The sequence below is a fragment of the Chlorocebus sabaeus genome, chromosome 15 (genome assembly GCF_047675955.1).
Source record: "Chlorocebus sabaeus isolate Y175 chromosome 15, mChlSab1.0.hap1, whole genome shotgun sequence".
Classification (NCBI taxonomy): Eukaryota; Metazoa; Chordata; class Mammalia; order Primates; family Cercopithecidae; genus Chlorocebus; species Chlorocebus sabaeus.
Genome location: NC_132918.1, coordinates 65,324,641 through 65,346,139, shown reverse-complemented (window position 1 = coordinate 65,346,139; position 21,499 = coordinate 65,324,641). Strand labels below are relative to the sequence as shown.

The following is a 21,499-nucleotide window of genomic DNA, read 5'->3' as shown; positions in this document are numbered from 1 at the left end:
GGCCAACATGGTGAACCCCTGTCTCTACTAAAAATACAAAAATTAGCTCGACATGGTGGAGCCTGCCTGTGGTTCCAGTTACTCGGGAGGCTGAGGCAGAAGAGTCGCTTGAACCCAGGAGGCGGAGGTTGCAGTGAGCTGATACAGTGCCACTGCACTCCAGCCTGGCAACAGAGACTCCGTCTCAAAAAAAAAAGGACTGTAGCATTATAAAATGATACAATATTGTTAAAATTAAAAGACCCACACACAGCCATTAGACCGCCCGCTGCTGCTGCTCTATCATTCACTGTAAATTGGTATGCTCCTCCCTTCCTTCTACGTTTAGCTTGAGGTGTGATATTCAAACCCTATTTCCAAATTGGTATGCACCTGAATTACACCTTTCTAAATATTATGCAAAATAATTACGATATATTTCTCTAAATTACAGCAGTTTATCTAGTGATGTCGATAGAGATGTACTAACCAGTATCAAATGTGCTAAAGAAACCAAGTCTAACGAGATGTATCTCTTTTATGTTAGCCATAACTTTTTTTTTATGCTCTTTTAGGTTAACTGGTTGCTGGCTTTAGTATCGACAACTAAAATCTTCTGAATTTTGCAAACAATACTGTAAACATCTTCATTTTGACTTAGATTCTAATTGATAGTTTTATGAATTCTCACTAATCATATTGTAAAATATATTCTAATCCAGTTCAAACTTTTTTTTTAAACCAACAATTAGCAGAATTATCCATTTTCTAAAATGCTGTATTTATGGTAAAGGATATCCGAGAGCATTATGTCACTTTTTCAAGGTCATGAGAGGTTCTCCTGTAGGATCAAAACATGTTTTTAAACTAAAATTAACTCCCTAAGACAGTACTCTTATCAAAAAGGAAAAGAGGAAAATAAATCACAATACACAAGCCTTTTTCCAAGTATAGTTTGAGGCAGACTTGCAAAAAAAAAAAAAAAAAAAAAAAGGATTAAAATGTGCATAGACTGTTTTATTTTTTAGACATACTATGATTCACAAAGTATACTAGTAGTAAAAACATCCATTTATACATCCATAAGCAAACTTTAGGCACAGGGAAACAACTATAGTCGTCCCTCAGTATCTGTGGAGGACTGTTTCCAGAACTTTCCCATCTATCATGAAGGACTGGTCTCTAGAATCCCCAACGGGTAACCAAATCTGAGCATGCTCAAGTCCCCGATATAAAATCGCAAAGTATGTGCATATAACCTAAGCACAGCCTCCTGTGTACTTTAAAGCATCTCTAGATTACTTTACTTTGTACTTTAAAGCATCTCTAGATTACACTGTATTAGGTAATACAATGCCTGTGCATCACGTCATCCACTAGATTCAACACAGTATTAAGTGTGTGGCAAATTTAATTTTTGCTTTTTGGAGCTAAGTGAATTTTTTCCCCCTTAATATTTTCAAGCTGCAGTTGGTTGCATTTATAAATGCGGAACTCACAGATTCAGAGGGCCAAGTATATTAGAGATATTGCCTTAGAGAAAATACGATCCAATTCTCAAGCCAGTTAAAGATACCACAAGAGGCCACCATGCATGTACAAAAATGCCAAATACAAAGAAATTGCAACAAATACATTAAGACAAACAAAGGCCCATGACCAAGTACATTCTTTCAGAAATACAAAACTATTACAATAACAGGTTAATGAAGAAAATCCTTTTAAACAAATTACAAAAAGGCATTTGAGTCAATATCCATTCCTAATAAACACGTAAAAGATTCTTCCTTATAGCAAACCAGGGCATTATTTCTAAATTTAGGAACAAAACCAGGGGAAACCATGCTGGAACAGGAATGGATCCCACTCAGATTAACAAAGATAATCAATTCATTCCTCAACTCTGCTTAGAAACCTTCCTTCATTCCACCCTAGTTAATATCTCCTACATCTGTGCTCCCAGAGTTCTCTGTGTAATAACATTTCACACCTTTTATAATCATTGGTTTATATCTTTTCTTCTCCTTGATTGAGAGTTACTTGGGCAATGACCACAGGTTAAGTATCCCTTACATGAAATGCTTGGAACCAGAACTGTTTTGGATTTTTAAAGATTTTGTAGTATTTGCATAATGAGATATTTTTGGGAAGGGATCCAAGTCAAAACATGAAATTCATTTGTTTCACATAAAGCTTGTACACACAGCCTGAAGCTAAAATAATTTTGTGCATTAAACCAAGTTTATGTACACTGACTCATCAGAAAGCAAAGGTGTTAAGTGTGAAACTGTTCACTTGTGACATCATATTGATGCTCGAAGAGCTGGGGAGCATTTCAGACTTCAGATTAGGGATGCTCAACCTGTAGTAGTTCTTCTCTGTACCAGCATCTAATATAAATCCTTGTTCATACAGATGTTCAAAAATGTCTACCAAAAGAAGGAAGTTCAAAAAGATACATGGAACCATTTAAAGGGTACTTCAGATAACATTTGAATGTAGAGAGAGGCAGCTCCCAAATGTGAAAAAACAGACATTTCACAAGGTCTCTCTACTCAAGTTGTAACACAACCTCAAAAACATCATCAAGATATTTTTCACTTGATAATACTGTACTGGGCCGGGTGCGGTGGCTTCTGCCTGTAATCCCAGCACTTTGGGAGGCCAAGGCAGGTGGACCACCTGAGGTCAGGAGTTTGAGACCAGCCTGACCAATATGGCAAAACCTTGTCTCTACTAAAAACACAAAAAAATTAGCCAGGCATGGTGCCACATGCCTGTAACCCTAGCTACCTGGAAGGCTAAGGCAGGAGAATCACTTGAACTCGGAAGGCAGAGGTTGCAGTGAGCCGAGATTGTGCCATTGTACTCCAGCCTGGGCGACAAGAGCAAAACTCCATCTCAAAACAACCACCACCACCACCACCACCACTGTACTATTGTTCATGTGGTATGATAAAGCATAATTTTGGGGGAGAAAAAGACCAACATTAGAGGCCAGGGAAAATCACTTTTATAGTATACTTAAAAAAATGAAAAGTGCTGCAGTACCACATGAACAGAAATATTACTGGAGTAGTGTAGGCCAGTATAACAAACTCTTGATATACATAATACACCCCAAGACGTTCATGATTTCCCAAAGTCCTAAAGTTTTAAAATACTACTATAGTGTTGTTTTTTTCTGAGACGGAGTTTTGCTCTTGTCGCCCAGGCTGGAGTGCAATGGCGCGATCTCGGCTCACTGAAACCTCTGCTTCCTGGATTGGAGTGATTCTCCTGCCTCAGCCTTCCAAGTAGCTGGGATTACAGGCGGCCGCCACCATGCCCGGCTGATTTTTGTATTTTTAGTAGAGATGGGCGTTTCACCATGTTGACCAGACTGGTCTCAAACCCCTGACCTCCGGTGATGCACCCACCTTGGCCTCCCAAAGTGCTGGGATTACAGGCATGAGCCACCACACCTGGCCAAATTCCACTACAGTGTTTAATTTCCCCTGTAAAACTCGGTGAAGTGTAACTGACATTTAGGTGACATCTTCAAATCCTTAGTGCTCCTAAAAATACATTACTAGTAATTTATAAAGTTATGTAAACGAATTCTGCCACTGAAAAGATAAACTACTACATCAATACAGTAGCAACATTAACCAACCACAAACTTACCTGAATCTGTAAAACCACTTTAATTTATCCAAAACGTCTATTTTCTGGCTAAGAACCATCACTCTTAGACCGCTTCATTTTCTCTTCACTTCCATCACCAGCACTAGTAGTTGGTTTTCTTTTCGGGCCCATATTTCACAAAGAAACAGCTTTTATCACTTCGAGAGTTACTGTGTACGCGATGACAAGTAGAGAAAAACAAAGCTGCGTTGAGATGTGGGTGCTGGCCTGTCTGATAGGCTCCCTCTGAGCAACGTGATCAGTTCCTATTTGCAAGCCTGGCAGCAAGCAAGTAACATTTCAGCCTCAGCAAAACTACAAATTACTTTATCACAGACCTTGGAATCAGGTGAGAATAGCTGAAGCTTTAAATGTCAAATCTGCAAATACCAAAGGCCTATTATAATACGCAAGACTCAAACAGTAAGCCAGGAGAAGACATTGCAACACACTGGGCGAGGGAAAGGATATCCAAATTGATGGCATTAAACCAAAGATTAATAATTAAAAAACAAAGTGGCCAGCTGGGCATGGTGGCTCATGCCTGTAATCCCAGCACTTTGGGAGGCTGAGGCGGGTGGATCACATAGTAAGGAGTTCAAGGCCAGCCTGACCAACATGGTGGCATGCGCCTGTAATCCCAGCTACTCAGGAGGCTGAGGCAGGAGAACTGCTTGAACCCAGGAGGCAGAGGTTGCAGTGAGCCAAGATCACACCCCTGCACTCCAGCCAGGGTGACAGAGTGAGACTCCATCTCAAGAAAAAAAAGAAAAACAAAGTAACCCTCACCTCATAACTAAAATGATTCTACATGAATTAAACAGAAAGGGGAAAAAAGACAAAAACTGAGAAACCATACAACTTCAAGCCCAAACTTATTATTTATCAAAACTGACAGGAAAGAATTGCTTTATTAAAATTGACAAAAATTCTATATAAGACTACAGATTTGATTACACAAAAATATGAGACTTCAGGTTTGCAAAACTTGTGTCACAACATCTATGACAAAGGGGCAAACCTAATGAGAAAAATTTCTACAATGGATGCTAAGGGATTAGTATTTTCAATCTGTAGAAAGTTATTATAAATGTTTAGAAAAATTTTAGAACCTCAAGAATAAATGTGTAAAGACAATTCACAAAAGAATGGAAAAGGAGACCAGTAGTCAACAAAATCATCCACATAGTAAAAACTATTTTTATCTCCTAAATTAGCATAATGAAAAAATATAAATAGGGCAGGCACTGTGGCTCACACATCTGTAATCCCAGCACTTTGGGAGGCTGAGGCAGGTGGATCACTTGTGGTCAGGAGTTCAAGACAGTAGGTAGAACAAACTTTTATGCTCAAAGAATTTAAAACTATTTAATAATTAAAAACAACCTTGTTAGTGAAACGAAATCCGTCATCAAGAATGGGAAGTAAGGCTCGGCGCAGTGGCTCACACCTGTAATCCCAGCACACTGTGGGAGGCTGAGGCAGAAGGATCACTTGAGGCCAGGAGTTTGAGACCAGTCTGGCCAAAACAGTGAAACCCTGGCTATTAAAAATACAAAAATTAGCTAGGCATGGTGGCACGTGCCTGTAGTACCACCTACGCAGGAGGCTGGGGCATGAGAATATCTCAAATCCTGGAGGCAGAGGTTGCACTGAGCTGAGATTGTGCCACTGCACTCCAGCCTGGGTGACAGAGAGAGGCTGTCTCAAAAGAAAGAATCACAAGTAAAGTAACTTGTGGGGAAAGAATGTAAAGAAAACACCGGGTAGTTTGGCTACAGCATAATAAATCAGATTTTCTGGTTTTCAAAGATTTGAATTGCAGTAAGGAAATATGCTGTTTTTTTCAATTTTCGGTAGTAAATAAATGTGTATAGAGAAACAATAATATAGGTTGTCATATTTGAGTACCTTTAAAAAAACAATCCAAATGTGTAAGTGAAAAAAAAAATACTAGTAACTAAATACGTAGTAAGTATTAAGTAGCAATTAAAACTAAAAGGAAAGGATGCAGTGACTAGAGAGGGGAAAGGGTCTTGTGCAAAACTTCAGAAATAGAATGTGGCTTTGTGATTAAAAAAAATTCAAATTAGAGATTGTTAGAATCAGGTACTAAAGTTATCAGTGAAGACAGAAATTGGTTCACTGGGAAAATGAGTACTAACAGCAGTAATCCAACATAACAGATTTTCTCAGATAAGCACTAACTTCAGATGATAAAATTACACATAGAGAAGAATACATAGCTGAAAATGGGGGGAAAAAAAACTGAGGCCATTTTTATTTCCTACAAAAGTGTGTGTATACAGGAAGCACCCAATGAATGCATTGCAGAAGCCACAGTCGTGAGTGTAGTTAGGGAAGAGTTACATTTCAATTAATGTGAGGAAAAGAAAGAAATAAAAGTAGAATCGGGCAAAGTATTACTCAGCACCCGGGGGGGAAATAAATAGGGCACAGTAATGCATATACACTGTGAGTAAATGCAAAGAAAATATTCCAAAAGCCTAACAACAAAATAAGAAATTATTATGTAGATAACATATAGAAAGAGAGCAATCTTCCCAAAATTAATCCATCTTAAGAGGTGATCTATAAATACTAATTTATCTAGAATTCATTCTTAAAAATCAATGAGCATCTGATAAGGGATTGAAGGCTAGAATATATTAATATAAGAAACTCCTACAATTCAGCAACAACAAAAAACCTGATTAGAAAATGGACAAAGGGCCGAGCGCAATGGCTCATGCCTGTAATCTCAGCACTTTGGGAGACTGAAGTGGGTGGATCACCTGAGGTCAGGAGTTCAAGATTACCCTGGCCAAAACGATGAAACCCTGTCTCTATTAAAAATACAAAAATCAGCCAGACGTGGTAGCGGTTGCCTGTAATCCCAGCTACTCGGGAGGCTGAGGCAGAAGAATTCCTTGTGCCCAGGAGATGGAGGTTGCAGCAAGTCAAGATGGTGCCATGGCACACCAGCCTGGGCGGCAGACTGAAACTCCATCTCAAAAGAAGAAAATGGACAAAGGACTAGAATAGACATTTATCCAAGGAATATACACAAATGACCAATAAGAGCTGGGCACAGTGGCTCACAACTGTAACCCCAGGACTTTGGAAGGCCAAGATAATAGAACTGCTTAAGCAGGAGTTCAAGATCTGCCTGAGCAATATAGTGAGACTCTGTCTCTATAAAACATTTAAAAATGAGCCAGGCACGGGGGTATGCGCCAGACTACTTGGGAGGTACAGGTGGAAGAATCACCTGAGCTCTTGTGCTGCAGTGTGCTGTGATCATGCTACTGCACTCCAGCCTGGGTGACAGAGCGAGACCCTGTTTCAAAAAACCAAAATAAATAAATAAATAAGTCTAATAAGCACATGAAAAGATGTTCAATATCACCAATCATTAGAGATATGCAAGTCAAAACCACAAATTACCACCTCACTGCCATTAGAATGGCTATGATCAAAGCAAGAGAAAAAGGTAAAGTGTGGGTGATCACGTGGAGAAACTGGAACTGCTTTGCAGCTGGTGTGGAAAACTGTATAGATCATATGTACCATATGATCCGGCAATTCCACTTATGGGAATATATCCAAAAGTAGTGAAAGCAGGAACTTAAAACAGTATTTGTACACCAATGTTCACAGCAACATTATTCATAATAGCTAAAGATGAAAGCAACCTAAGTGTCCAATGATGGACAAACAAGATGAAGTATATACATACAATGGAATATTATCCAGCCTAAGAAGTTTTAGGAAGGAAATTCTGGCACATGCTTTACAACATGGCTGGAATGTTGAGGACATTATGCTAAATGAAATAAGGAAGTCACGAAAGTACAAATACTGTACAATTCTACTTATGTGAGGTAGCTAGAGTCAGAAAGAAAAGGTGAATGGTGGTTGCCAGACACGGGAGGAAGGAGTAGTTACTGTTTAATGGGTGCTGAGTTTCAGTTAGGGAAGATAGTTTTGGATAGTTACACAACAATGCTAAAAGTACCTAATACCACTCAACTGTATACTAAAAAATGGTTAAAATTGTAAATTTTGTGTTACGGATATTTTACCACAATTTAAAAAAGAAATCTGGGTAAGGTGCAGTGGTTCACACCTGTAGTCCCAGCACTTTGGGAGGACCAGGCGGGCACATCGCTTGAGCCCGGGAATTCGAGACCAGCCTGGACAACATGGAGAAATCGTCTCTACTAACAAAAATACAAAAACAGGTGTGGTGGCGTGCACCTGTAGTCCCAGTTACCAGGCGGGGGGTAGGGGGGAAGAGGTCTTCGGCTCAGGCAGGAGGATCACCTGAGCCTGGGTGACACTGAGACCCTGTTGTCCCATCCCCACCCCCGCCCCAAAATATAAATAAATAAAGGAAGAAAACAAATATAAATATCTATGAGCAACATCTAAAGGTAATAGTTGCGAAATGATTTAAAATCCTGAAGAATATTAATGATACACAGGGAAGATCCTGCATTAAGTCAAAAGTGAGGTAAAGAATAAAAATCAGTATTTCTCCAACACTGTCTAGGGTAAAGGATATTGAGAAGTCAATGCTTTTTACTATCACAACTTGACAGCAACCCTTACGGGACACCCAACTCTAAGGGAGTCCACTAACCAGTACATAAGACAGTCAGCCACATGTCACCAGCTGAACATTGTCGCCCCAGGAATTTCTTTCTTTAACACAGGGTCTCCCACTGTCATCCAGGTTGGGGCAGCGGTGCTATCATAGTTCAGTGTGCCGTTGAACTCCTGGCCTCAAGCAATCCTCCCAAGTCAGCCTCCGGAGTAGGTGGGACTACGGGCACGCACCACCACACCCAGCTAACACTAGGTATTTCTAACATACTGATGCACGTTGTTTGAAAATTAATCTTTGGGCCACGCACAGTGGCTCACACCTGTAATCCCAGCACTCTGGGAGGCCAAGGCAGGTGGATCACTTGATGTCAGGAGTTTGAGACCAGCCTGGCCAACATGGTGAAACCCGTCTCTACTAAAAATACAAAAATCAGTCGGGTGTGGCAGCATGCACCTGTAATCCCAGCTACCTGGGAGACGGAGACAGGTGAACACAGGAGGCAGATGTTGCAGTGAGCAGAGATTACACCACTGCACTCCAGCCTAGGGGACACAGCGAGACTCCGTCTCAAATAAATAAATAAATAAATAAATAAATAAATAAATAAATAAATAAATAAAGTAAGTAAGTAAGTAAGTAAGTAGGTAATAAGTAAGTTAATCTTAGGAGTTTTGGCTAGGCATGGTAGCTCCTGTCTGTGTAATTCCAGCATTTTAGGAGGCCAAGGTGGGATCTGAGGTAGTTCAAGACCAGCCTGGCCAACATGGTGAAACTTTGTCTCTACTAAAAATAGAAAAATTCGCCAGACGTGGTGACATGCGCCTGTAGTCACGGCTACTCAGGAGGCCGAGGCACAAGAATCGTTTGAACCAGGGAGGCAGAGGTTGTAGTGAGCCAAGATCACGCCACTGCACTCTTCCCACGCCAGCCTGGGCAACTCTGTCTCAAAAAAATAAGTAAAATAAAATTAATCTTAGGAGTTTGTTAGTATTAAGTTAGTGCCCCAAACCTGATCACCCTAGAATAAACTGATAAAGTCAGTGTGAGCGCCTTCAGGGCTAAGACCCTGTGATTACCTCACCAAGTGGCATAATCCTAAGAACATCTCTGCTCACCAGATTAGATTTACATAACAGGAACGTACCAAAACTGCTGAATTGGGAAGAAGAATGAAAGAACACATTACAAAGACAAAAGGTATTTTTAAAAAAATGATAGGGTACAGGTTGTTACGAGTTATTAACTAGAATCAGATAAAGGCTACCAAACAAAATATCAACAAAGGTTAAGGAAATTAGCTTAGCTTTAAGGGAGATATAGACATGTAGATATCTATAGGTAGGTAGGTAGATATGTAAGTATCTACAAAAGACATGTTATCTATAGACAACAGATACTTTACTCAACAAAAGTATGTCACTAAACTTGTCAAATGTGCAAGGATAGTGCCCAAGCTATTTTGCATACCAGGATTCCTTCCCTTTTCTCCTGGTTCAAGAACCTAGCACATAATCCTTCCTAGCCCTCAAGAGAATCTTCCAGACCTTTAAAACATTACTGGCCTTCAAAGTGATTTTTTCATGCTTGGCAGTAAGCTTATATATTAAATGAATTTAAAAGTTCTAATATTTGGCTGAGCACAGTGCCTCACACCTATAATCCCATCACTTTGGGATTCCTGTCTCAGGAAGATCACTTGAGGCCAGGAGTTCAAGACCAACCTGGGCAACATAGCAAGACTCCATCTTAAAAATAAATTTGCCAGGCATGGTGGCACATGCACAAGTAGTACCATCTACTTGGGAGGCTGAGGTGGGAGGATCATTTCAGCCCAGGGGGTGGAGGCTGCAGTGAGCCATAATCATGCCACTGCACTTCAGCCTGGGTGACAGAGGAAGACCTTGTCTCTCAAAGCAAAGACAAAAGTTCTGATATCTGAGAATTTTACAACGTAATAGAAAAAAAGACTAAAGGAGAGAGAACTGAGACGGAAAACTTTAAACTCCTATTAACAGAGGAAATCTGTAATCCTAGGATATAATTATCTAGGCCAACTCTCAAAGAAATTGGGTGTATCTCTAAGGGTTAAAAAAGTGATGAAGACTAGAATTCTTTTGATCCTACAAAACAATTTTATTAGGATAAAATTCCTTTGGGTTCAGTAATAATCACCTCTAGAAATTGATCTTACAAAAGTAAGTCGGCAGGGCGGGTGAAATTCTAAGATATCCCCTCTATTAGGTGATTACCTAAAACAGCAAACAAAAAAGCAAACATTAAATGCCCAACAATGGAACAGTTAAAAAATAAAAAGAGGAGATTGCCAGATACTAAAATGTGACAATATAGATGTACTGAGAAATATTACCATTAATAAATCAAATGGAATGCAGTAGTGTGACTATTACAAAGAAATCTATACAGAAATAACATGAGGTTATGAATAGTTCACAGAAAAACGAAACACAGTCTGGGCATGGTGGCTCACGCCTTTAATCCCAACACTTCGGGAGGTGAAGGTAGGAGGATGGCTTGAGGCCAGGAGTTTGAGACTACCGTGGGCAACATAATGAGAACCCTTTTCTACAAAAATTTAAAAATCAGCCAAGTGTGTTGGTGCATACCTGTAGTCCCAGCTACTTGGGAGGCTGAAGTGGGAATATCATTTGAGCCCAGGAGTTCAAGGCTGCAGCAAGATGTGATAGCATCACTGAACACCAGCCTGGGCAAGTGATACCCCGATTCAAAAAATAAAAAAAAGAGAAAGTAAACACAATGGGCTCTAAAAGTATATACTCCAGATATTCTCAGAATATGTGAGAAATTACTGCTCACTGTTATTTAGCACAGTACTATTACAGCCAAAGATATAACAATGTACATATCTAAAACTAGAGAACTGTTATTACTAATATGACACATGCAAGGGAATACTGTTACAGCCAAGAAAAATGTGGATGTTCTTTTGATACAGATAGGTCTTATGGTAGATAGTATTTTTTTTTTTTTCTTTTTTGAGATGGATTCTTGCTCTGTTGCCCAGGCTGGAGTACAGTAGTGCAATCTCGGCTCACCACAACCTCCGCCTTCCAGGTTCAAGCCATTCTCTTGCCTCAGCCTCCCGAGTAGCTGGGACTACAGGCACGCACCACTATGCCCGGCTAATTTTTGTATTTTTAGTAGAGAAGTGGTTTCACTATGTTAGCCAGGCTGGTCTTGAACTCCTGTCCTCGTGATCCGCCCACCTCAGCTTCCCAAAGTGCTGGGATTACAGGTGTGAGCCACCCGGCCCGGCCAGTAGATTGTATTTTCTAAGGTAGCTGCAACAAGACACTCCATACCACATTCTTCTTACAATGTGATGTTGACACTCTTCCCTTGAATCTGTACAGGCCTGTGGCTAGAATAGAACTGATGCTATCTTTCTATGTGACTTCTGGAGCAACGTCATAAAAGGCTACTACATGTAGGTGTGTTCTAACTAACAGCTCCATCTGAGGTCCCAACCAACAGCCAGCACCAACTGCCAGATGTGTTGAGATGATTGTTGCCCCATAATGAACTGCAAAAGCAGGGGAAAGATCAGAGTGAGAAACACCTACTAAGCCCACTCACTAGAACCACGGAGATGATAAAATAATTTTAAGTCTCTACATTTGGAGTCATTTGTGTCTCAGCAATAGATAACTAGACCAGCATTAAAGTGAAAAATAAAAAGTGTATTATAGTAGGTTTGACATATTTCAAATTTTGTAAAAAGGGAGACACGAATATATAGATTTGAGTATAGCAGCAACTTTGCAAGGATATATAACAAAGTAACATCATCTTTGGGGAAAAGAACTGAGTGGGCTTGATAGAAAATGAGGGGGAGATTTTTCACTGTAAACCTTATAAACCTCTTGAATTTTGATTCACATGAACAAATTAATGCATTTGATTAAAGTCAGTTAAAATATAGTGTGTGATACATGATAATGGCATAAAAAATGAAAATGGTGATGATAATTTAGGAATATGGACAATTTAAATTATCATCTTATATTCTTTTGTTTTCAAAATACTTTCACATTATTTTCCTTAAGTGATATATAGCAAGAAAGCCCCTACCTGTCAAAAACTACATATTATTTAACAGTCTGAGAGGCTCTTGCAAGGAGAAACACACACATACACAGTACATTCCAGAACATGAATGGCATTTCAGAAAGATGTCTTTAATCCCAGCTGTCACCTAGTTGCAAAACTTCAAGCATATACTTAACCTTTATTGCTTCAGTTTCCTTATCTATAAAATTAGTACCTCCCCATATAGCCATGACAAGGTACAAATGAAACCTGTGAAAAAGCTGTTTAAGTTCTAGGAATGTATCACATAACAAGTAATTATTTTAAGTATCCTATCTTTAAATTATCCTTTATTTCCTAGAAGTCACACATTTCTAAAATTCACAAATTACATATGAATGCAATAGAGGAGAAAATTCTATTCATGTTATACCTCAAATAAAAATGATAGTAACTAAGTGGAACACATTCTGGCTCTAGTTTAATGCAAAGATAAAGAACAGTTTTTTGACTGAGAAAAGCTGAAGGTGTCTGATAATTATGCAGTGACTAGTCACGTATCAAGATTACCCACTTCTTATTTGGGACCCAAAGAATATCCAACTACTACTACTGTAAACACTTAAGGCTTAAAAAACCATGAATAACTAACTGGTTCTTCATCCTGCTTCTACCTTTCCTCGAAAGAAGGATGAATGCTGTTTAGCAACACTTACTTCAGATATTGATTTGTAGTGCATTCTTATTTTCAAAGTCTAACATATGACTTCAGTTAACACTTAACTTTTTCATCTTGAAGAATTTAGTAACTAAGTAACTAAAGTTTACATATACATCAAGGTAACCAATGAATGAAAAAACAAAAAATGAGGCCTGGCACAAGTGCCTTACGCCTGTACTCCCAGCACTTTGCGACACTAATTCAGGTTGGTTGATTGAGCTCAGGAGTTCGAGCCCAACCTGGGAAACACAGAGACCAGCCATCTCTACCAAAAATACAAAAATAATTAGCTGGGGGCAGGAGCACACACGCCTGTGGTCTCAGCTACTCAGGAGGCTGAGGTGGGAGGATGGCTGGAGCCCAGAAGTTGAGGCTGCAGTGAGCCACGATCATGCCACTGCACTCCAGTCTGGGTAACAGAGCAAGACCCTGTCTCAAAAACAAACAAAAATCTTTAGAAGTACTCTTGTTGCTTTTCTTACTCTTACACATCTTTACTGTCCTTCACAAAGAGGTTTGCTGAAAAGGCTCTTGATGTAACTCCAAATGATATTATCCTATCATAAATTTACTCAGCATACTTCATAAACAAGATTATGTATATGCAATGTCAGGTTATTATGGTATATAACCTAAAAAAGGGAGAAACAGTTTGCCAAAATTTCCCATGTTTCTATCAAGTAAGAATTATTTATTCTATTCTAAAAGCAAAATTGCCTCCACCAATTATTATTCAAAACCAAGTGTCTTTCATGTGCATCTCAGTGTGTCTCTGAAAAGATCAATTATCTAGAAACCTTATATATTCAGAATGCAGCCTGGCGCGGTGGCTCACGCCTATAATCCCAGCACTTTGGGAGGCCAAGGCAGGAGGATCACTTGAGGTCAGGAGTTTTAAGACCTGCTTGGGCAACACAGCAAGACCTCGTCTCTACAAAAACTTCAACATTAGCCAGGCATGGTGGTGCACACCTATAGTCCCAGCTACTTGGGAGGCTAAGGTGAGAAGACTGCTTGACCCAAGAGGCTGAGGCTGCAGTGAGCCACGATCATGTCACTGCACTTCACCCTGGGCAACAGAGCAAGACCCTGTCTCAAAAAATCAGAACACAACCAGAGAGCTAGCAAAAATAGACTAAATGCAGCCAGAATAAATCTCACAAACTCCATGTACTAAAGCTTATGCAAATTTACAGATTTCCTCAGAATGGAACTGAGACTACTTTCTATGTATATCCTCTTTTGGAGATATTTATATATAATATAAATCAGTACATTAACAGAAAGATCAGTTGGAGATTTAGGCTTAATTTTTAAAAAATGGCATATAATATCACTTTCAAAAACCTTTAATATATAGCACCAGATTACAATGTTTCCTCAATTTGTCTCCCAAACTATACCAAGAAGTCGTCCCTGATTTCTAGTTTTAGAATCATCAGAGATGATTTCCGGTTTTATTTTGGTTTGCTTTAGACAACCCAATATTTCCCATATATAACAAATAAAAGCAGCAAATTAGTGAATCAGTAAGAGCAGTTCACTAAGAGCTATTTGGCAAAATCATTCTACCAAACAGCTTGAATATTTCCAAACCACCAGACAGCATCAACACACTAAGCATGGCAAGGCAGAAACTGATGCTCATGATTCCAAATCTTAAAATACATTTTAAGAAAACAAAAGTTAAATTGTATTGACTATATTGTTTAATGAGAAGAGTATACAGTTTATAAGAACATCTGCTCTACAAGAATCCTTTTTTTTTTTTTTTTTTGGAGATGCAGTCTCGCTCTGTCACCCAGGTTGTAGCACAGTGGTGCAATTTCTGCTCACTGCAACCTCTGCCTCCCAGGTTGAGGCAATTCTCATGTCTCAGCCTCCCATGCCTCAGCACTCTGTCACCCAGGCTGAAGTGCAATGGTGTGATCTCAGCTCACTGCAACCTCCGCCTCCCAGGTTCAAGCAATTATCATGCCTCAGTAGCTGGGATTACAGGCATATGACACCACGCCCTACTAATTTTTGTATTTTTAGTAGAGACAGTGTTTTGCCATGTTGGTCAGACTGGTTTCGAACTCCTGACCTCAGGTGATATGCCTGCCTCGGCCTTCCAAAGTGTTGGGATTACAGGCGTGGGCCACCACACCTGGCCTACAAGAATCCTGACCTAGTTCAATACTCTCGTGTTACAAATGTATAAACAGAGTTCACATAAATGCTTATGAAAGCATGTGAGGATGAGAACCATGCATACCGACTCCCAGCTCACAGGAATGTTAAAGTAGCCACATATGATAATATTTTAAACTAAGAAGTTAGGGAATAATTAAGACTACTGAAAGACTTTTTTAGGTTGTGACATAAACTGATATGAAATATCAAATCTCTATCAACTTCTCTAGGTAATAACCTCTCAAATTCTGAGTATGTACTTTTTAGAAGAAAATATCATGCATAAAGATAATAACATTTCACTTGAAACCAAATGATTAACTTCCACAAATTTTAACTATCAATGTATCACAAAGTAGAATGAATATTTGAAACACACATTTTTTTCTCATGAATCAAAAACCACATGCTGGTGGTTTGGTCTCCAGGTCTTCTATTCTTTCTCAAAAGTACTTTTAACAATGTGCACATGCAAAAAGATAAAAGCACAGATTATAATTATACAAACAAGCCATTCTGAAGGCTAACAAGTGAAGGGCAACAGTAGAAAGCTTTCTGCTACTGGAAAAACATAAGTTATTTGGATTTAAATTTTCTAGTTAGCTTTTCTGTTTAGGAAGTAACTTTATTTTCCCCAGCTTTATTAAGGTATTGTTGAAAAATAAAAATCGTATGTATTTACAATATATACTTATGATATATAATACGTTTTGATATATGTACACATTGTGAGGTGACTAAATCAAGGTAATTCAATACTGATCACCTCACCTACTTACCTTTTTTTTTTTTTTTTGAGACAGAGTCTCACTCTGTTGCTCAGGCTGGAGTGCAGTGGCGCTATCTCAGCTCACTGCAACCTCTGCCTCCCAAGTTCAAGCAATACTCATGCCACAGGCGTGCGCGACCACGCCCAGCTACTTTTTGCTTTTTTTTTTTTTTTTGGTAGGGATGGGGTTTGGCCATGTTGGCCAGGCTGGTCTCAAGCGATCTGCCCACTTTGACCTACCAAAGTGTTGGGATTACAGGCATGAGCCATGCGCCTGGCACTTACTATTTTTTAATGGTGAGGACATTTAACAATTTAGCAATTTTCAGGTACACATTATTAAGTAGTTACTGGAAGAAACTTTCTTTAACATATGCATACATGTAGTACTTTAGCCCTGTAATTTCTCCCTCTGAGAAACTTCCACAAATAACACAGTTGGGCTGGGCATAGTGGCTTACACCTATAATCCCAGCACCTTGGGAGGCTGAGGTGGGAGGACTGCTGTAGCCCAGGAGTTTGAGACCAACTTAGGCACCAACAGTGAGACTTGTCTCTACAAAAAAATAAAAAATTAGCCAAGTGTGGGGTGCATGCCTACAGTCAGTTCCCAGCTACTTGGGAAGACCACTTGAGCCCACATCAAGGCTGCAGTGAGCTTTGATGCCACCACTGCACACCAGCCTGGGCAACAGAGCAGGCTGTTTAAAAAAAAAAAAAAAAAAAAAAAAAGGAAAACACAAAGTTTTTCAAATCTTCAAATTTTCTAAATCAAATGCTATGCACTAGGTGTAACAGCTACCATCTCAAGATAATACTATATCATGACAATACAACAAAAATATCAACAGTGATAAAATGACTCAGCCAAAAGTAACAGTGGTGATGGTAACTGTAATAGCTATAATTTAATAAACCTTTTACTCTGTGCCAGGCATTGTGGTAAAAACTTTAATCTGGATACAGTCTTCTTTCTTAACCACAATGGTTTATTCTTGAGAATTACTTGGCCATGAATTGTTAGGTAAAATAGTATGTTAATAATAAGTTTGAAACAAGCCTTGTTTTTCTTCATTTTAACAGTAACTTTTATTCCTGTTAGATGTTGTTTTAGAATAAAAACAACTAGTCTGCCATGCTAACCAATTTAGATGGGTGTTACATATATAAGTAGAAACAGCACTTCACTTAGAGTTAATAACTGCAATAAATTTCTTTTTTTTTTTTTTTTTTTTTTTTTGAGATGGAGTCTCGCCCTGTCGCCCAGGCTGGAGTGCAATGGCGCGATCTCGGCTCACTGCAACCTCCGCCTCCTGGGTTCAAATGTTTCTCCTGCCTCAGTCTCCTGAGTAACTGGGGTTACAGGCACCCACTGCCACGCCCAGCTAATTTTTGTATTTTTAGTAGAGATGAGGTTTCACCATGTTGGCCAGGCTGATCTCAAACTCCTGACCTCGTGATCTGCCAGCCTCACCCTCCCAAAGTGCTGGGATTACAGGCATGAGCCACCGCACCCGGTCAACAATGTTTTTAAAATTCCGACAAACACCGCACCTCAAAAAAAACCCACAATTATTCTGTGTATGGGAGAATCAATGTTAGTATCAATGTAAAATCAACTACTCAGAACACATAAAGCAGTGGTTCTCAAATTTAGTATGCCATCAGAATCATCTGGAAAACTTATTAAAACCTAAATTGTTGGTCCCACCCAAATGCTTTGATTCAACACGAGATTCTGCGTTTTAACAAGTTCCTAGTTAATGCAGCTGCTTCTGGAAGTGGGAATGCTCTTTGAGGACCACTGTTCTAAGCTAATGTTCAAAAATCACAGAGCCAGCAAGAGGAATGTTAATGTTTTCATGTACAGTTCCATTACCTAAACTTTAGAGTCTATAAGACATTTTTTTTTTTTTTTTTTTTTTTTTTTTTTTTTTTTTTTTTTTTTGAGACGGAGTCTTGCTCTGTAGCCCGGGCTGGACTGCAGTGGCCGGATCTCAGCTCACTGCAAGCTCCGCCTCCCGGGTTTACGCCATTCTCCTGCCTCAGCCTCCGGAGTAGCTGGGACTACAGGCGCCCGCCACCTCGCCCGGCTAGTTTTTTTTGTATTTTTAGTAGAGACGGGGTTTCACCGTGTTAGCCAGGATGGTCTCGATCTCCTGACCTCGTGATCCGCCCGTCTCGGCCTCCCAAAGTGCTGGGATTACAGGCTTGAGCCACCGCGCCCGGCCTATAAGACATTTTTGATTAGTGCAAACAAAATTGTAACTGTGGTATGAAGCACTTTTCTCAGAAGAGAAAAAAAGGACTGTCTGCTTGTTATTTCACCGCATATTCTAACCACTGAGGATTAATTTGTTTATAAATATCACACAAATGTCTTCTTAAAAATAAATATTTCTTGAGAAGAGAAACTCACTAGGAATCTTTAAAGTTTTTTCAGGTATTCAAGGTGCTAAATGAAAGATGGCTAGCCCTCATTCAACAAGTATTTACTGAAGAGCTACTGAGCCTAGAGATGCAGTACCAAGCAAAGAAGGAAGACAACTCTCTGAGCCTACTGCTCCTTGTTAACCTCTCGGCTAACTTCAGACAAACAATAAAAACATAAATGTCATGCAAACTTTAAACCCCTACAAACAAGCTAGAACTCTCTAAATTGCTAAATCTGCTGCATGCAATTTCATCAAGAGTGCTATAGGGGTAAGATGCATGAAGTATGGTGAGGCAACAAGGATTCTTTTTTTTTGTTTGAAACAGGGTTCTCACTCTGTCACCCAGGCTGGAGTGTGGGGGTGTAGTCTCGGCTCACTGTAACCTCCGCCTCTTGAGTTCAAGCAATCCTCCCACCTCAGCCTTCTGAGTAGCTGGGACTACAGGTGTGTGCCACCACGCCTGGCCAATTTTCATATTTTTTGTAAAGATGGGGTTTCACTATGTTGGCCAGGCTGGTCTCAAATTCCCGGACTTAAGTGATCTGCCCACCTCAGCTTCCCAAAGTGCTGGGATTACAGATGCGAGCCATCATGCCCAGTGCAACAGGAATTTTTAAATCAAGTTATTATATTTAGGAAGAACCACACAAATTACAGAAGAAATCTTGATATTCTTAATGAATTCAGAATCCACAAAGAAGGTAACATATGATATCCACCTTCGAACACAATCAAATAGAGATGAAAATTTTAAGTGAGTGCTTCAGAACAATAACTCAAGTCAGGAGATATAAACAGTAAAGTGAAAATTAAACAGTTGAGGCCAGGCATGGTAGTTCACGCCTATAATTCCAGCACTTTGGGAGGCCGAGGCAGGTGGATCACTTGAGGTTAGGAGTCTGAGACCAGCTTGGCCAAGATGGCAAAACCCTGTCTCTACTAAATACAAAAGTTCGTTGGGAGTGGTGGTGTGGGCCTGTAATCCCAGCTACTCAGGAGGCTGAAGCAGGAGAATCGCTTGAACCTGGGAAGTGGATGTTGCAGTCAGCCTAGATCGTACCACTGCACTCCAACCTGGGCCACGTAGTGAAACTCTGTCTCAAAAAGAAAAAAAAAAAAACCAACAGTTGAAATGCAAAAGAGTTGGTTGGCTTCATTTTTCAGGTAACTTCTACTACCTGTCAGTCAAAACAAAAATACGTATTACCTGCAAGTTATAGACCTTTTGAGTTGATCATGAAATAGCTCAAACCTTAAAATTCTTAAATGTTTTACATCTACTCTAGCTCCTAAAGGTGAAGAGCTATGAGTACAGAGCATAAAAGAACAGTGTCCACAGCTATAATCATAATGGTACTGTAATACCTCCTGAATAGTATTCACATGGGGTCAGCACAGTGAAAAAGTATCCAATAAAGATTAACAGAAAGTTAGGCCACGGGCAGTGGCTCATGCCTGTAATCTCAGCACTTGGAGAGCCCGAGGCGGGCGGATCACTTGAGGCCAGGAGTTCAAGACCAACCTGGCCGACATGGTGAAACCCCATCTCTACTAAAAATACAAAAATTAGCCAGGAGTGGTGGCCTGCGCCTATAGTCCCAGCTACTTGGCGGGCTGAGGCATGAGAATCGCTCAATCCTGGGAAGCGGAGGTCACAGTGAGCCAGGGTGGCGCCACTGCACTCTAGCCTGGGCGACAGAGACCCTGTCTCAAAAAAAAAAAAAAAGGATTAATAGAAATTTGGATGCAAATTCATTTTTGTTTTTAAATAGGAAGCTCTACCAATAGAAACTTTATGAAAAATTCATTAATGAAATCAAGACAATCTAACTGGTGTTACATGGAGATTATATGGAGATACACACATATCAGAGATATGTTTATGATACACAGGATATGGGTTACATTTTTCTTTTAAACACCCTTCTTGAGCTATCATTAGGAAAAAATAAACTTAGAAGTGGATTACCCAAAACAAGATAAAAATTCTAACCTTAAGCTCTTGCAAAGCTCCCCAGCAATTAAGTTCTATACTACAGTACTTCAGATTTATTATTATTTTAATAAAATAATAAAGAGAGGAGAAAAGAGTAGCATACAGTAACTCCCAAACGTATTTGGCCCAGGTATTTAACCCAGAATGCATATATACTTTGGGAAATGCTGCCATTAACAGTAAAGTAAGTCAGTGTACATGATCTAGCATTCTTTAACCTTTTCCTACTGGATGAACAGTTAGCTTTGATTAAACTGCTTCTGGAGGAAGCGAAACCTTCTAGAGAAGCAGTATTTCATTATTAAAATGGATATAGTGTATTAACAACAACAACAAAATCACATGTGGATGTACCTTCAAGGAAAAAAAAAATCACAAAGGATGTCTAATATATTTTGTATTAACATTTTTTAAAATGTCAAGACTTCTGACTCAAAAGCTCCATGATGCTTTCTGATGCTCAGCAATTAGAAAAAACATAAAACATTCTAATATAACATTGTAACAAGATATACAAAGGCCAGGAGGTAGTAGAGTTCTGTAACTTATCTTACTAGAATGGGTCTAAGATTATGAATAACATCCTCAAGCATATTTGCTGAAGAACACTCACTAAACGCACAGTATAAAGTTTTGCTTCTGAAAGACAGATTCCAAGAAGTTGCCACATGCCAGCTGGTATCTACCTGTCTTATTTCCACAGTTTGACTTTAATTTTACAGGATGGGGTTAAAATATATATACAAATACCTCAGAAAAGAGCATTGCTTAATTATGTATCACTTGCAAAATATCGTGAATCTCAAACTGTGTCATTCTTCCCACATTTCATCTAATTGAAAAGCATCATTTCACAGATTAAACAGCGGCCCAAAAGAGGCTCTCTTGTACCACAGCTATATAATTATAGATTTCTTTGATTAAAGTCAAATTTTTTTTTTTTTTTTAAAGAGATGGGTTCTCATTGTGTTGCCCAGGCTAGACTTGAACTCCTAGGCTAAAATAATCCTGCCTCAGCCTCCAAATACCTGGGACTACAGGAATGCAGCACCATGCCCAGCTAAAATTCAATTTTCCC

At 39.4% G+C, this 21,499-nt stretch overlaps 1 protein-coding gene across 1 annotated transcript in view; it reads right to left on the bottom strand.

Annotated features, from left to right (window-relative positions):
* The window catches only part of RAB5A (RAB5A, member RAS oncogene family), a 36,644-nt gene that overhangs the window by 10,207 nt on the left and 4,938 nt on the right, over positions 1 to 21,499 (bottom strand). The gene's annotated exons all lie outside the window — the stretch shown is intronic.